The sequence below is a fragment of the Capricornis sumatraensis genome, chromosome 2 (genome assembly GCF_032405125.1).
Source record: "Capricornis sumatraensis isolate serow.1 chromosome 2, serow.2, whole genome shotgun sequence".
In the NCBI taxonomy this organism is placed as follows: Eukaryota; Metazoa; Chordata; class Mammalia; order Artiodactyla; family Bovidae; genus Capricornis; species Capricornis sumatraensis.
This window is the reverse complement of record NC_091070.1, coordinates 152,468,786-152,483,997: the sequence shown is the minus strand read 5'-3', so window position 1 is coordinate 152,483,997 and position 15,212 is coordinate 152,468,786.

Here is a 15,212-nt window from a genome sequence, read left to right as displayed (position 1 = left end):
TATGGTCCTAGGCTTTTAATCGCTAGAGAGTAGAATGGGAAAGTTTCTTATATTATTACTTCTGCAATATTATTATTTGGAAAGTTACTGGGTTTTCCTACTTTGGGAGAAGAGGAAGTGTTTCTCCTCTTTTTTCTCTTGTACCTATACACAGAGAACGCACTCAATTGGAGATATTTCCACAAAAGCCAAATCATTATTGAATCACCTGGATTACTGCAAAAATCTCTAAAATGAACAATTCATTCCTTACCAATATTTATTGAACACCTATTGTGTGAGAGGCTTGAGTGAGGCCTTGGAGAAATATATAGGGCTAATGCCCTGTAGGTGCCAACAGTCTAGGTAGAGTTATAGATTCAAGGACTTAGACTTCTCATAGACTCAAATTACAAAGTATTCATGCCTCAAACTGTCAAGTTTTAGTTTCAAGAGCAGACATGAACACTTAAACTGGGTTTGAATATTTAATCCTACATTTAAACATATCAATCATGTTAACTAAAGCTTTTAAATTTCTAAATAAAATGACGTAGAAGTAGAGAGAGAAAAAACTAAGTCCTAGATAACAGTCTTGTCTTTAGAGAGTGATGAAGTAACTGTTCACAATAATCAGATTCTCAATAGTGTAACCAATTATGTGTAACTCAAAACTGGACAATTTTTCTGTGCCAGGCAGAGTTCTAAACATTCTATATACATAAACACATTTACTTCTCAAGCCCTATAAAGCTGGGTACAAACTGAGGCCTATGTGCACACCTACCTTAAGGTCTTAGAATTTCTAAGATAGTACATATAATAAGTGAGAGAGTCAGAATTCAAATCCACATGCATCTAGCTTAGAGCCCAAGTCCTCAACCACCAGGACATTGTTGTTGTTGTTGCTATTCAGTCACTAATTCGTGTCCAACTATTTGTGACCCTGTGGACTGCAGTACACCAGGCTTACCTGTCCTTCACTATCTCCCGGAGTTTGCTCAGATTCATGTCCAGTGAGTTGGTGATGCTATCTAAAGATCTCATCCTCTGTCCCCTCTTCTTTTGCCTTCAATCTTTCCCAGCCTCAGGATCTTTTCCAATGAATTGGTTCTTTGCATCAAGTGACCAAAGTTTTGTAACTTCAGCATTAGTCCTTCCAATGAATATTCAGGGTCGATTTCCTTCAGGATTGACTGGTTTGATCTCCTTGCATGTACTACCTGGCATCAAAAGCTTTACATTATTGGCAAAATGAAAGCTTTGAGGAGTTTAGTCCATTGGGATTTTTTTTTTTCTCAAAACATCTTTAAAATGTAGGGCTATTTAATTAGTTTCTCTAGATGATATGGAAAAATCCAAGAAATTATATCAGTATTTGCAAAACTAACAATGCCTACATAGGTGTTTCGTCTCAATCTTTATGCTAATAATGTGATATTATTTGCAGAAATGCAGACACCTGAAGCATAAAGCAAAGGTTTTAAACAAAATTCTGATTCCCCAGCAAAAGGGTTCTCCAGAAAAGGAGTTCCCTTACATTTTAGTAATACAATATTCACTGATTTCTAGAGGGAATAAATCCTCTCCTTTGATTTGTCTCTTACAAATTAGGACTTTGTTCAAGTTACAGGATTTATTCCCATAAGATAAAAACTTCCTTTGTTTCAAGGTGGTGTCTTAGTCATTTGATTCAAATTTTTTCAAAAAGAATTGCAAGCAGAGAGGTGAGATAAAGAGGTGCACTCTATTACTTGCAAAAAAAAAAAAGGTTTGACAGCAGAGCGTCGAAATTTACGGAGACCGTGTTTCTTGCAAGGAACCACCCTTCCTATAGGTGTGAACCCACTTCTTTACAACAGTGGCATGTCCCCAGATTCTGTTGATTATCAGACAACTGAACAAATTCAAAATAGCCTGCTTGTTTTCCTTATAGAAGTCAACACCTCGAAATGCTAAAAGACTGTATCATTAGAAAATCATTCGGTTGTTTTTCTTTTCTAAGTCCTCCTTTAGTACTTAGCATATGCTTTGCGCTTTACAAATCGTAGCTCATTCAATCCTTATGACACTGTATCATCCTCATTGCAGAGTAGAAAATGATGCAGAGAGTGAAGAAACTTGCACAAAGTCACACAACCAGCAAGTGTGACTTGGCTGGTTGACCCAGAGTGTGCTCTGAACCTCCACTTTATGCTGCTACAGGTGAAAATAGAGCCCCATCCACTCAAAGCAGAGTCATATTCTTAAAGCTCAATTCTTTAAAAGTTTCAAAAGATAAAGTTTGTTGAGAAATATTACCCTCCACCACCACATAAAAATTGATTCCTTTCACCCAGGAAAGAAAGGAGAAGAGACACTAACTTTAAAGTTTGTCTGAAACAGCCAAGATTTTAGAAGCAATTGCATAACTCCTTTTAAGAATGTGTGACAGAACATGAACCAACTGTTCCAAAATTGTTGTGACAGGAGACTGGTCTACAAACTACAGTCTGTGCTCCTATTTTCTGCTCGGCTGACCTATTATTACGGCAAGATTTACTACCTTATTTCTAAAGTTTGCCCATAAAGATTCCAATTCATACCTGTAGGTGTTTTATATATCACCATAACCTAAAAGCCATAATCTAAAGCCACATTTTTCTATATCTATATCCAAGATTAGAATATGATTTTCACTGATAAAATTTGCAGCTGGCAAATTTCAAATTAATGAGGAAAAAAGTACTCTCAGATGAGCCTGTTTGCAGAGCAGAGCCCAAAACAGACACCTGACTCAGGCCTGGCGGATTCCTCAGAGAATTTGGAAATAAAAATCCAAAGCAAATTCCCTTCCAGTAAGCCAGAGTTCCTGCAAACTTGTCATTTCCTGTGCCTGTGCGGAGCCTCCAATGGCAGTTTCCACAATGCACCTTCAATTTCCCCCTCAGCGGGTCTTCTGAAAAAGCAGGAAACCTCACACCATTTCAAAGGAATAGCAAACCCCACTGAGATCCCTGTGGTCTTAGCTCCCTAGGGGATGGGGCCGAGCCTCTGCTCTCCCTGCCTCAGGTGCAGGGACTCCAGAGGGAAGGCTTCTCCCTGGCCCCCACCTCCTTAGGTGCCCTGCAGAGAACTTTTGTTTTGGCCTAGAGAAGAGAAAAAAATCACAAACATCTTATTTTGTGACAGGGGGACTAAAAAAACACCAAGAGCCCCCTGCACCTATATTAATATCTGTGAACATTACAAATCTTATTACTTTCATTTAATGAATACAAGAAATGCTGAAACACCACTTGTAAAAATACCAAAATTTAATATTGCCATTGCTACTGATCCTCTGTTATCGTTGTTATTATTACCCTTTACGAGCACTCACTCTGTGTAAGCCCTTGTTACAAGTTTAGCCTTATAAAATTTATTTTCTAACCTATTTTGAAAATGAATAACTCCATGTATTTGTTAAAATTACGTGTTATAACATTTCTTTAGGTTACTCTCACAATGTTTTGTTTTGTTTTTTCATTCAATCTAAGGAGGAGAGTTTCTCAACTGGGTCCTGTAGACATAGTCTTTAGAATTTAGTAATAAGTTGAGTAAGAAATTTGCTTTCATTTTGCATTTTTGTTTTAATGATAATCTTAAAAAGCTGTGTTTATCCTCTTTTGGGGGAAGGGAGACAGGGATAATTAAAAAACAATAGACTTCCCCATAATAAAAGATTCTTGTTTCTCTGGTCAATGTTTTTTCTCTTTTGAAGTGGAAATTCTTTTCCAGTGGTGCCAAAGAATTTTTTTAAGGGTCCTTAACTTCTTAACATTTGAAAAATTTGCTACAGAATTATAAATTAAATTTTCCTTTACCATTTCCCCAGTTTACCCATATAATTTCTGGAAGATGTTATCCTCTCTCATGAAAAACCAACCAATATTCATTGACATTTGCTAAGCCATATAAAGGGTCGAAAGATACATATAGAAGTGATACGAAATACAATAAAAAATTAGCTAAGGAATAGGAAAGTATTATGTGAAGTATCAAATGTGACTTTATGTGCTAAAGAACTGAGATGATCCTTGGTCTGGGTTGATCTGAGAATATGAGAAGGGAGCCCAGGATGCACCACATGCAGAGGAGGGGAGGAACATTCTGAACAATGGCAAAGGGATGCTAAGGCTATAAAGCAGGAGCACCTACAAGACTTGTCCCAAGAAAGAAGCTAAAGTAAGAACAGCCTATTCACCTCCCCTAAAGAGACTAAAAGGACCTCTCATAGTCTGAAAATCCCGTTTCCTTCGGTTTCAATAAGAAATCCAAGCCTTCTTAGTCATTGCTTACTGGATTCTTACCACCACATGGCTTTGAACATTTCCTAACTTATTCTCTCTTTCTCATTTTCTCAACCTTCCAAACCTTTCCAGTTTGCATCTGGAACTTATGACAGATTACCAGCAAAATCCCTTGTATATTCACCTCTGGAAAATTCAGTCGCTAAAAATGAAAGTTATTTGACTTTCTCCCCTCCTGGGACCTGTTCTTCCATCCCACCTCAGTCGCTTGAAAACATGATCTTGTCCAGGTCGCTTCCATCAGAAATAAGTGCTCCACCTCCCAAATCTCAATTCCAAGCATTCTTCTCTAACCATCAGTCTCTATTGTTCCAAATCACTGCCTCTTGTACCTTGATTTCAAATATGATTTGAGCCCATCAGGATCTCTAATCCATCATCCCAACTACTTTTTCTTTACCATCCACAACCATGATTGCTCTCACTTTAAATTATGACCACAGTCCTCAATGGATTCTTAGCACTGTTCAGCAATCCCACTATATTTTCCTTATCAGCTCACTCTCTTATTCTCCAGGAGGTTTATTTTACTTATCTTTCTCTTTCCTCAAATATTTAGCACCTTCTACCCCTTACCTAATGACGTTGTTTCTTATGTCTTTTTTACTAAGAATATCAGAGGCCTCTGAAGAAAATATCCCCAGCTTCCCACAACCTCTGTCAGTGTATCTGTGTCTATTCTCTGCTCTGAAGTTCTCTCTTCTTGGCCCTTCTCCCTCCTGTGTCCTGGATTATTTCTTTAGCTACTCAAAGACTTTTCAGTTCAGTTCAGTTCAGTCGCTCAGTCGTGTCCGACTCTTTGCGACCCCATGACTCGCAGCACACCAGGCCTCCCTGTTCATCACCATCTCCCGGGGTTCACTCAGACTCACGTCCATCGAGTCCGTGATGCCATCCAGCCATCTCATCCTCTGTCGTCCCCTTCTCCTCCTGCCCCCAATCCCTCCCAGCATCACAGTCTTTTCCAGTGAGTCAACTCTTCACATGAGGTGGCCAAAGTACTGGAGTTTCAGCTTTAGCATCGTTCCTTCCAAAGAAATCCCAGGGTTGATCTCCTTCAGAATGGACTGGTTGGATCTCCTTGCAGTCCAAGGGACTCTCAAGAGTCTTCTCCAGCACCACAGTTCAAAAGCATCAATTGTTCTGCGCTCAGCCTTCTTCACAGTCCAACTCTCACATCCATACATGACCACAGGGAAAACCATAGCCTTGACTAGACGGACCTTTGTTGGCAAAGTAATGTCTCTGCTTTTGAATATACTATCTAGGTTGGTCATAACTTTCCTTCCAAGGAGTAAGCGTCTTTTAATTTCTTGGCTGCAATCACCATCTGCAGTGATTTTGGAGCCCCCCAAAATAAAGTCTGCCACTGTTTCCACTGTTTCCCCATCTGTTTCCCATGAAGTGATGGGACCAGATGCCATGATCTTCATTTTCTGAATATTGAGCTTTAAGCCAACTTTTTCACTTTCCTCTTTCACTTTCATCAAGAGGCTTTTTAACTCCTCTTCCCTTTCTGCCATAAGGGTGGTGTCATCTGCACATCTGAGGTTATTGATGTTTCTCCTGGCAATCTTGATTCCAGCTTGTGTTTCTTCCAGTCCAGCGTTTCTCATGATGTACTCTGCATAGAAGTTAAATAAGCAGGGTGACAATATACAGCCTTGATGTACTCCTTTTCCGATTTGGAACCAGTCTGTTGTTCCATGTTCAGTTCTAACTGTTGCTTCCTGACCTGCATACAGATTTCTCAAGAGGCAGGTCAGGTGCTCTGGTATTCCCATCTCTTGAAGAATTTTCCACAGTTTATTGTGATCCACACAGTCAAAGGCTTTGGCATAGTCAAGAAAGCAGAAATAGATGTTTTTCTGGAACTCTCTCACTTTTTCCATGATCCAGTGGATGTTAGCAATTTGATCTCTGGTTCCTCTGCCTTTTCTAAAACCAGCTTGAACGTCAGGGAGTTCACGGTTCACGTATTGCTGAAGACTGGCTTGGAGAATTTTGAGCATTACTTTACTAGCATGCGAGATGAGTGCAATTGTGCGGTAGTGTGAGTATTCTTTGGCATTGCCTTTCTTTGGAATTGGAATGAAAACTGATCTTTTCCAGTCCTGTGGCCACTGCTGAGTTTTCCAAATTTGCTGGCATACTGAGTGCAGCACTTTAACAGCATCCTCTTTTAGGATTTGAAACAGCTCCACTGGAATTCCATCACCTCCACTAGCTTTGTTCATAGTGATGCTTTCTAAGGCCCACTTGACTTCAATTTCCAAGATGTCTGGTTCTAGATTACTGATCACATCATCATGATTATCTGGGTCATGGAGTTTTTTTGTACAGTTCTTCCGTGTATTCTTGCCACCTCTTCTTAATATCTTCTGTTTCTGTTAGGTCCATACCATTTCTGTCCTTTATTGAGCCCATCTTTGCATGAAATGTTCCCTTGGTATCTCTCATTTTCTTAAAGAGATCTCTAGTCTTTCCCATTCTGTTGTTTTCCTCTATTTCTTTGCATTGATCGCTGAAGATGGCTTTCTTATCTCTCTTTGCTATTCTTTGGAACTCTGCATTCAGATGCTTATATCTTTCCTTTTCTCCTTTGCTTTTCGCCTCTTTTCTTTTCACAGCTATGTGTAAGGCCTCCCCAGACAACCATTTTGCTTTTTTGCATTTCTTTCTCTTGGGAATGGTCTTGATTCCTGTCTCCTGTACAATGTCACAAACCTCCGTCCATAGTTCATCAGGCACTCTATCTATCAGATCTAGGCCCTTAAATCTATTTCTCACTTCCACTGTATAATCATAAGGGATTTGATTTAGGTCATACCTGAATGGTCTAGCAGTTTTCCCTACTTTCTTCAATTTAAGTCTGAATTTGGCAATAAGGAGTTCATGATCTGAGCCACAGTCAGCTCCTGGTCTTGTTTTTGTTGACTGTATAGAGCTTCTCCATCTTTGGCTGCATAGAATATAATCAATCTGATTTCGGTGTTGACCGTCTGGTGATGTCCATGTGTAGAGTCTTCTCTTGTGTTGTTGGAAGAGGGTGTTTGCTATGACCAGTGCATTTTCTTGGCAAAACTCTATTAGTCTTTGCCCTGCTTCATTCCGCATTCCAAGGCCAAATTTGCCTGTTACTCCAGGTGTTTCTTGACTTCCTACTTTTGCATTCCAGTCCCCTATAATGAAAAGGACATCTTTTTTGGGTGTTAGTTCCAAAAGGTCTTGTAGGTCTTCATAAAGCCATTCAACTTCAGCTTCTTCAGCGTTACTGGTTGGGGCATAGACTTGGATAACTGTGATATTGAATGGTTTGCCTTAGAGATGAACAGAGATCATTCTGTCGTTTTTGAGATTGCATCCAAGTACTGCATTTCAATCCTTTTTCACTTGCGTCCTCAGATTTCTTTCTTTCTCTCCGCCACCCCCCACCCCGGCCCCGCGTCACATCAAATCATTCCATCAACTTATAAACATACTATAATGTTTCTCACCTTAGAAAATTTTACTTGACTCCACATACCCATCTCACTTCAATTTCTCACTTTCAATTTCAACTCCCTTTATAACAAAACTCCAAAAAAGATATGTACATTTGTTGCCCATGCCTCTTCACCCATCACTTTCTCCTCAACCAGATCTAATCAGACCACAGTTGTCAAGGTTACAGTGCGGCCAAACCAGTCACCAATTCTGTTTTCATCTCGTTTAGTCACGCAATAACTTATGACCCAGGAACTCACTCTCTCCTCACTGAGACATTTTCTTTGGCTACAGGAATATAGAGCACTAATAACATTTTTTCCTTCCTCCTAGCTGAACCTTCTAAGTTATCGATGATAGCTCTTCTTCCTGCTCCCAGAATTTAAATGTTGGCTTGTCCTGGGGCAGTGTCTTTGGTCCCCTTCTCTATTAAGACTCTCAAGGTGCTATCAAGGACCTCTCTCTTTAAATGTATCTACACATTGATAAAGCTCCCCTGGTGGCACAGCAGTAAAGAATCTGCCTGCAATGCAGGAGCTGCAGGAGACAGGAGTTCGATCCCTGGGTTGGGAAGATCCCCTGGAGGAGGGCATGGCAACCCGGTCCAGTATTCTTGCCTGCAGAATCCCATGGACAGAGGAGCCTGGCGGGCTACAGTCCATGGGGTCACAAAGAGTAGGACATGACTGAAGCAGCTTAGCATACACGCGAGCACACGTTGACAATCCTCAAAATTCTGTCTCCAGCCTGGACCTCTCCCCTAACTCCAAACTTGTGCATTTAGTTGACATCCACTCGATGTGTTCAGTAGGAAAACTGAACGTTACATGTGAAAAACTGTACTCTTGATCCCCATGAACACATCTTCCATCTCCTCATCTCAGTCAATCAGTTGTTGTTGTTTAGTCACTAAATCACGTCCAACTCTTTGTGACTCCACGGACGATAGCCCACCAGGCTCCTCTGTCCACGGGACTTCTCAGGCAAGAATATTGGAGTACCATTTCCTTCTCCAGGCGATATTCTGGACTCAGGGATTGAACCTGCCTCTCCTGCATTGGCAGGTGGATTTTCTTTACCATCAAGCCATCACAGAAACCCAAGATCCCACACGCCACAGAGCAACTAAAGCCCACGCACCTCAACCCAGATCCCGAGTTCTGCAGCTAAGACCCAACACAGCCAAACAAATAAATTCGTTTTTTTTAAAAATTGACTACCAATACTATCTAACTTATACAGTTTTTTCTCTTATACAAGTATGATATCTCTAGTCTTCTTGCATTTGTAATCTTGCTTCTCACCCATTAATATACACACATCTTCACACACATACTTATTTAGTACTGTCCATCTACAATTCATGTTAGTGAATAAAACCCAGCCCCTCTTTAGAGCAGGCTGTCTGAGTTCACATTAGACTACAAAAACCACGAGGGCAGGGATCATGGCTGTTTTAACCAACATTGTGTTCCCAGCTCCTAGCAGAGCACAATGCTCCTTGCCTCTAACAAGTATCCAATAAACATTGAATTAATGGACAGCTTCCAGATAGATACCCACAGCTAGAGACCAAGAACAGTGAAGTTTCATAACAACCATTGAGACAGATGCCCCTCTAGAGGCTCAACAAGATACTGACCCAAGAGTTTTGGGTTGGGTTGAGCAAGCCAGGACTCAGGGAGCAGCAGAATCCATCTGACTTGGAAGAACCAGCACCAGTTTGCCCAGGCAGGAAGTAAGTATGTGGTATAAGTAACATGAATGAAGCTTCAACTGGAAGCCACAGATTTAGCATGAGGAAGGGGCTTCCTGATCTCGGTCAGACCTGTTAGCAAGGTGTAGGTAAACCAGGTGACCCGACTGAAGCAAATAAGGCTGCTGAATCCAGTTAGCTGAAAGGAGAGAAAGAGCCAGGAGCCACTAAGAGTAGAAATAATATGCAATGCCTTTGCATGTCACTCGTATTTTATACTGTGTTGATAGAGACTTTTAAAAAATCATATCCACACTACTATTATCATTGCTGGAAAATGCTGGCCCTCTTGAAATGCTGAAGGCATGGATTTAGTATCCTTTAGTACCCTAAAGGATAATGAAGCAGATCTTTGGTCTTTGGCTGCTCCTGAAGTGAGAGAGAAAGGAAGGAAGCATTCATTAACTTAAACAGTCTCCTCCCTTCCCACTCACTTTTCCCTTTGAGAAAGGACAACACACTTCCTTCTTTGCCTCTGGTCTCTGACACTACGCAGTCCCACTAGGATCCCCTTCAGCTTTCTCTGTAGAAACAATTTCAACTCTGTTTTAAAAATCAGATAAACCAGTTGTTCAGGCCCTGTTTGAAAATCAAAAGCTTCACAGGTTTTGTGCATTCTACATGACCTTTGTTCTTCACTCTTGTTACTTTTCTTTTGACCAAATTTTCTCCTACTTTTCCTTAAACATAATTTTACTAAATTTAAATGCCAAGCATGAGTGGGACGGAGGTTCAAGAGGGAGGGGGCACATTTTGTATACACATAGCTAATTCATTCCATTGTACAGCAGAAATTAACACATTGTAAAGCAATTATACTCCTATCAAATAAATAAATAAATGCATGTATATTTTGTGCACATTTGTAAAAATAAACATACAAGTTAGTAAATTTTATAGATTTTTTTTCCTTCATATAAATTATTTTCCAGTCTTTTGTTGTGCCTTTAGAATTTCAGTGGGTATTCTTTCAACTTTTCTCAAGGCCTGAAATTTTCCAAAATACAAAGTTAAGAGGGAAGAAAACTTTACTGGGAATGCTGAGTTATAACTTTGCATTTGACCTGAGATGTCAGTCTCAGATTTCATTCTCTTGGATAGAAACCCCTTTCAACTTTTTTTTTCCAGAGAGCTAAATGGTATGCACCTTAAAAATGCAGGGGGGGTGGGGGGGGTGGGGGGGAGGGGTGCGGAGGGCACACTGAGACTCCCAAACTAGTTCTTCAAACATTTGACTTTTCTTAAATAACTCTTCAGTTCAACTCAGCTGGAATTTTGAGTATCGCTTGAGTGCACTTGTGCCCTTGCGCAGTTAGTTTTCTCTTTCCTGTGTTTTTCACTAACTGGTATTTCAGCTTACGAGATTCCCTTTCAGAGGAGAATATAATGGTCATTTTAATAGAATTCTGCAACCCTACTGCTTTAAAAGGTATTGTAGTATCCAACTGTAGCCTAAGATATGATGTGACATTTGGGTATTTATATGATGGACATGCAGCATCAGTATTGAGTAGGGAGGACATACAACTTGGCTTGGAGAAGAGGTGTATTCATTGGAAAGGCTGATATGCCTGAAAAGCACGTTTTTAAAGCCTTTGTTATCTTTAGGAAAACCTCACATAGAAACACCAGAGAAGCATCGTGTCCTGAAGGGCTTTGACGTGGCATAGTTCTGGTTACAGCATATTTTCCTTGTATATGTTGGTTCAGCAACTCAAAGCAGCCTCTTAATTATGTGATTGTGACAAGATTAGTTGATGGACAATCCAAAACTCCTAAAGGTCAACAGAGGGACCCTCTATCCAACCCTACTTTTACTCTTCAGTTATTTTTAGGCTGGTAAAAATGTGCTAGGCTGTTACGCAGAGGATTACACACATTTTGTTGCAAGACTTGTTCATAACCATTGTGTGGGCTAAAATGTGCCAACTTACCAAAACTAAGCACAGAGTAGAAGATAAAATAAAAAATAATACATCTTGTTTATAAGAAATTTTCAAAATACAGAAAAATACAAAGAATTTTATAAACACCCACATGTCAACACACAGAATTGATCATTTGTTAACATTTTAATAAATTCTTTATCTTTCTATACAAGAAATAAAATATTACAGATAAAATTCAAGTCCCCTTGACCCTCCCACCTCAACTCCAGTCCAAACCAATTACCCTGCCAGTGTCTTCAGAGGAAACCACGTTTATGAATTTAGTGTGTATCCTTCCTTCCAGTGTATACCCTTCTAGTGCACTTTGTTATACTGTTGCATATACATAGATGTGTATGTGTATTTGTATAGTCATATGCAGCTATGCAGGCTCCCCTGGTGGCTCAGTGGTAAAGAATCTGCCTGCAATGCAGGAGACAATGCAAGAAATTTGAATTTAATCCCTGGCTCTGGAAGATCCCTTGGAAGAGACAGTGGCAACCCACTCCAGTATTCTTGCCTGGGAAATCTCACGGACAGAGGAACCTGGTAGGCTACAGTCCATAAGGTCGCAAAGAGTCAAACACAACTGAAGCAACTTAGCATGCACACTTGCATTCATATATACATACATATAGATAGAAAGCAATTCTTCATAATATGAGGGAATGTATTTGTCCACTTTAAAATTTTACATAAGTAGCATATAATCTACAACTTGCCTTTTTTATTCAACATTATGATTTTTAAATCTATCATTGTGGTATTTCTTCTAGTCGATGGATAATAGAATAGTCTATCTAATAGAATATCCATAGATAGGATAATAGTAGTCCACACAATTACTATACCATTTTAAATTTAAGTTTCAAGTGTCCCTGAAGATGGTTATTGGAACTGTTTCTACTTACTGTTGTTACAAGATTTCAACAAACAAGGATTGTTGTATCTGCCTCCCACTTCACACATGTGACAACTTCTCTAGTCTATGATGCATAACTAGAAGAGTAATTATTAAGTTGAAGGGTATAAACAATTAAAGGTTTATAAGTATTACATTGTATACTCCACAGGGAGTATATTAATTTAGATTCCCACTGATGGAATGAGCCATGCTGCTTGTCCAAAATTTTGCCAATAGTTAATACTATGAAACTTTCCAATTTCTTTTAATCTGAAAAGTGATTTGTTTTTCCCTGACTCCTAGTAAAATTGAACATGGGTTCATATGTTTAACTACTAGTTTTCCTCCACTGAGATATATGTTCATTTTCTAGACAAGGCAAATCTCAAAAGAATTTGAAAACTAGTTTCTCAAAAAGATATCATACTAAAATTTTGATATATAGGTAGTTATTGTTTAAACTGACATTTAATATATTTGTCTTCATTTTATTACATCATGGGGAATAAGATGATTTAATTTTTTTTAATACAAATAAAAATATGCTTCTTAGATGTGGTAGCAAAACAAATATCTTCAGTGTTCCACCCAATGTTTGGCAAATAATAGGTGCTCAATAAATATCTGCTAAATTGAAAAATAAAAGGAGTAGGGCAAGAGGTAATTTTAGAAGGAGTATTTCAGAACTAGTGCTCTAGTAAAGATAAAACTATACACTTCAAAAAGAATTTAAAAATACGCAGTTTATACTTCTACTAATCACACTATCTCTTGTAATGACTTAGATTCATGGTTCCACTTTTCAGGTTCAAAATCAAATGTTTCTAATGCTAATGTCTTAACCAAGGTGACTTACCATGGACTTATCATCAAAGGTCTACACACAAGGCTTCCCTGCCCGCCCTATGATAGTGTGTCCTGGCTTTGACTACAGATAAAACAAAGAAAGTTGAGTATAGATGTAGCAACTCTGAGTTTTCAGCTGAAAAAGTAACACATGTAAGGACTCTGATAATATCAAGAAACTGCTTTGACTCTCTTCTTGCTCACTTGACTTGGATTTTATATGCAGATACTGGTAATGGTTGTTCCTTAAGATTTTGAAATATCCTCCCTCTAGAGATTAGTCCATTCATATTAAACTCAATTTTAACTAATCTGTTGACTGTTAAATGGGCCACTTCTGAGCTATCATCATTTTGGTAAGAGTCACATTTAAAATCTCTGTAATGAGAATTCAAAATAAGCCGACTAGAACTTCCTAATGCAGTAGCTAGCTTTTTCTTATAAAACAAAAAAGTATCCCATTGAAGAAACTACACACTTTGACCATTTTCACTTTGCAATATGTATTCTTGCTCACTCTTTTCTGTTGACACCCTTGAAAGATTGTTCAATATTAATGCTCTGTTTGGAAAACAGCCAGTTAAAGAAAAGCCGAGTCATCATATAGCTTTCAGTTCAGTTCAGTTGCTCAGTCCTGTCCGACTGTTTGCAACCCCATGAACTGCAACACGCCAGGCCTTCCTGTCCATCACCAACTCCCAGAGTTCACCCAAACCCATATCCATTGAGTCGGTGATGCCATCCAACCATCTCATCCTCTGTCATCCCCTTCTCCTCCTGCCCTCAATCTTTCCCAGCATCAGGGTCTTTTCCAATCAGTCAGCTCTTCACATCAGGTGGCCAAAGTACTGGAGTTTCAGCTTCAGCGTCAGTCCTTCCAATGAACACCCAGGACTGATTTCCTTTAGGATGGACTGGTTGGATCTCCTTGCAGTCCAAGGGACTCTCAAGAATTTTCTCCAACACCACAGGTCAAAAGCATCAGCTTTCTTTATAGCACAACTCTCACATCCATACGTGACTATTGGAAAAACCATAGCCTTGACTAGATGGACCTTTGTTGGCAAAGTAATGTCTCTGCTTTTGAATATGCTGTCTAGGTTGGTCATAACTTTCCTTCCAAGGAGTAAACGTCTTTTAATTTCATGGCTGCAATCATCATCTGCAGTGATTTTGGAGCCCAGAAAAATAAAGTCAGCCACTGTTTCCACTGTTTCCCCATCTATTTCCCATGAAGTGATGGGACCAGATGCCATGATCTTTGTTTTCTGAATGTTGAGCATTAAGCCAACTTTTTCACTCTCCTCTTTCACTTTCAAGAGGCTCTTAGTTCTTCTTCATTTTCTGCCATAAGGGTGGTGTCATCTGCATATCTGAGGTTATTGATATTTCTCCCAGCAATCTTGATTCCAGCTTGTGCTTCTTCCAGCTTAGCATTTCTCATGATGTACTCTGCATATAAGTTAAATAAGCAGGGTGACCATATACAGCCTTGACGTACTCCTTTTCCGATTTGGAACCAGTCTGTTGTTCCCTGTCCAGTTCTAACTGTTGCTTCCTGACCTGTATACAGATTTCTCAAGAGGCAGGTCAGGTGGTCTGGTGTTCCCATCTCTCTCAGAATTTTCCACAGTTTATTGTGATCCACGCAGTCAAAGGCTATGGCATAGTCAATGTTTTTCTGGAACTCTCTTGCTTTTTCAATGATTCAGCGAGTGTTGGCAACTTGATACCTGGTTCCTCTGCCTTTTCTAAAACCACCTTGGACATCTTGAAGTTCATGGTTCATGTATTGCAGAAGCCTGGCTTGGAGAATTTTAAGCATCACTTTACTAGTGTGTGAGATGAGTGCAATTAATTGTACAGTAGTTTGAGCTTTCTTTGGCATTGCCTTTCTTTGGGATTGGAATGGAAATTGACCTTTTCCAGTCCTGTGGCCACTGCTGAGTTTTCCAAATTTGCTGGCGTATTGAGTGCAGCAC